Genomic DNA, 3,207 nt, shown 5'->3' on the forward strand with positions numbered 1-3,207 from the left:
TATATAAAGCTCAGTGCTATATAAATCCTGTATCCCAATAATCCTTTTACTTTTGTACCTCATTGTAAGCCTGTAAATTGATGGTGCCTCTACTGTGTTTACCAAAGCCTAGGCTCTAATAGAAGCCATAAAAGCCCGCTATTCTAACCATTGTAGCCTATATAGGATGTAAGAGAACAAACATGGTTGCACGCCCTCACGTCATGTAACACCGGAAGCCCCAACAGCGAATCCACAGACACAAGTGTGGATTCACAACAGCACAGGCTGACGAGCTCAGCTCCTTTCAGCCATTGGACAGCTCAGCAGGCAGCCAACGCTCCAGGATTTGTTTATTCTAGCAGGGCGGTAGTAGGCGCTCTCTAAGCGACGGTGGTAGCTACGTAAGTTTGTCATTCCAGTTCCTAGTATTCTTCCGCCCTGGGAGAGAGAGAGAGAGAAAAGAAAAGAGTCCCTTGCTTTCTCCTTTACGTGTCTAGGAAATCCATAATGGGCAATCTTTTCATCTAGTGCTTAAAGCAAAGTGAGTGCTTTTGTGCAAGCAATATGTAAAGCACACATGTATATAACAATCTTGTCTAAGATCAGGTTTTAGGGCTTGTTCACAACAATGCCATGTGTTAATCACAAGGGTTCCATGGGATTAACACACACTTCCAGGCAGCGCACCTATCGTGCATTACAGGGCTTGTTCACACCAATGCCATGCATTAATCGCTCGATTCACGCAGCATGCGTTACACTGGGGCAGGTGCGTCGTGCTGCCATTATTTGAACGGCACCCCAATTGCACTTCCTACCCACAATGTGCTTGACTGTGTCTCAACACGCAGTAATGAAATATCACGTGTTGCTGTTGAAAAGAATTGTGCATGCATTCTTTTTTCCCCCCAATCACACGCATTGTATTGCATGACCACGCGCTGTGGAGCGGTCAAGCTCATTGCGGGCATGAAGTGTGTTTAGGGCGCCAATTCCGTGCTTTAATTGCACAGTTCCGTGTGATTACCGTGTGGCAGGTGCAATACGCTGCCATTTATTTGAATGGAATCCCCCCGTATGCATCTCCCATGGCCTAGACCATGCCACAATGCAATAACGTGTATTGCGGGTTTAAAAGAATTGTGCATGCACTATTTTTTATCAGCCATACCTTTACGCACGTTATTGCATTGCTGGGCGGTCAAACGCATTGCAGCCGAGAGGTGCATTTGGGATGTCATTTAAATAAAGGAAAGGCAATGCACCCGCCGCAGTATGAAGCATGATGCGTGAACCATGCGATTAACACACGACATTGCGATTAATGCACCTACTGTGCATTGCAGTGCGGCAGGTGCATTGTGTTGCTATTCATTTGAAAGTAACCCCAAACGCATCTCCTGCATGGCAATGCACCTGCCAACCTGTAACACACAGTAGGTGTGCTGCGCTGATACCGTGCGTTAATTGCACAGAACAGTGCCTTTAACGGAGGGCATTGCTGTGCACAAGCCCACAGTGCGGCAGCTGCGTTGCCATTCATTTGAATGGCACCCCAAACGCACCTCTCGCCCACAATGCGCTCGATCGCACCGCAACGCACGGTACCACAATACCGTCCATTGTGGCGAAGTTTTTCAACCACACTGCAATGCACAGTATTGAGTTACCACTCTTTGCACCACAGTTTAGCGCATTGGAGACGGGAGGTGCGTTTGAAGTGCCATTCAAGTAAATGGCACCACAATTTACCTGCCACGCTGTAACGCACAGTATGTGCGTTTCACAGTAGCGTGTGTTAATTGCACAGATCAATGTGATTAACGCACGGCATTAGTGTGAACAAGCCCTTAAAGCTGAGGGGTAATTGTAATAGACAAAAAGATCGGTGGAGCCGCTTGTTTAGGATGAAATGAACAGAGCAGCTATGGTATATGTTGCTTCAGTGGTGTGTTTGTAGCAGAAGGACTGGAAATAGAGAAAAGTGTAAAGAGGGGAGGAGGATGGGGGAGGGGTAGGCTTTATAGATGGGGGGAGGTGTGGATTTCTTCCTTTTCCCCTCCCTCCCCCCTCTCTTTCTCACTCCCTCTCTCGGATACATTGTAGCACTGGAACTAGTTACAGTTGCTGTTTCTCAAGCAGGAACACAGACATCTGCACCCCACGGAAGAATTAAAAAAAAAAAAAGAAGAAAAAAAAAAGGTCTGGGGCGGGGGGGTGGCCCTGGAGGGACCCCCGAAAACTGATCAGCTTCAACTCTGCAGCTTTGTTCTTCCTAGTGATCTACTCTCACCGCTTCTCCTGGAGGACTGAATTATTTATCGAGGACTCCATGAAATCCTTCTGGAGGGTGACTTTCTAAACAGGTAAATAGATCTGCTGTTGCTGCTGGGAAAGGCTTTGTTTATTATCATCAGTCTAGATTTCCGATCTTTATAGCAAGGCCAGTCTTTGTTTTCAGCATGACACAATAAACTACACATATTTACAAATATTTCAATCCGCAGGGCTTCCTGCCAAACTGGATTGAAAGTGGCTTGTGTATTGTGTTGTATCTTTTGTGTATTGTGTTGTCTTTTAGCGCATTGTGTTGTATTTTTAGCACATTGTGTTTTTAGTGTGCTTTATGGAACCTTCTCTGACTCTTTTTAAAGACTACACTATGTTGTTTTTAATGTCAACCGAATTTTTAAAAAAATCCCACAAAAAGCGAGCACGGTTTAATCCCTGCGTTGATTTACTTTTATAAAAACAAACGAGGGAAATTTGTTTGGTTTTTTTGGGGGGGTCACATTTGTCGGTAGAAGTTGTGAAAGTTGTGGCTCTTTGAATTGTTCCTCAACTGATCGTCTCAGTTTTGTGTGTATATTAAAAGGAAAGCCCGAGATAAAAGTTGTGACTTAAAAGTTTTTTGTTAAAGTCTTCAGTGATAATGGCTAACTGGTAATTTGATAAAAAGAAGAAAAAAAAGATTCCTGCTCTGGGTTTTCAGAATGTGGCTTTTTTGGTAATGAGAAAGGCAGGCTTAGCCATGTTTTTGTATGGAGGCTTGTGTTGGCCTGAGGAAGCATGGTAGGGGTGTAATGGTGGATGAGAACCTTTTGTCCATAAGGAATTGGTTCTTCCTGTGAGTTTGGCAGGCTCAGTTTGTTGAAGGAGTGGAGGGATAAGAGGGAGGTGGTGGATGTGGAGAGGAGGGGGAGGAGGGGCAGGGTGTCTTTTCTG

At 45.1% G+C, this 3,207-nt stretch overlaps 1 protein-coding gene across 1 annotated transcript in view; it reads left to right on the top strand.

Annotated features, from left to right (window-relative positions):
- Window positions 1–2,046: 2,046 nt before the first annotated feature.
- The window catches only part of TCF3 (transcription factor 3), a 94,383-nt gene continuing 93,222 nt past the window's right edge, over window positions 2,047–3,207 (top strand). The window contains 1 exon segment of the mRNA XM_018563735.1: window positions 2,047–2,348. The gene's annotated coding sequence lies outside the window, so the exon portion shown is untranslated.

The sequence above is a fragment of the Nanorana parkeri genome, unplaced genomic scaffold, assembly GCF_000935625.1.
Source record: "Nanorana parkeri isolate BGI_ZX_2015 unplaced genomic scaffold, ASM93562v1 scaffold690, whole genome shotgun sequence".
Lineage (NCBI taxonomy): Eukaryota > Metazoa > Chordata > Amphibia > Anura > Dicroglossidae > Nanorana > Nanorana parkeri.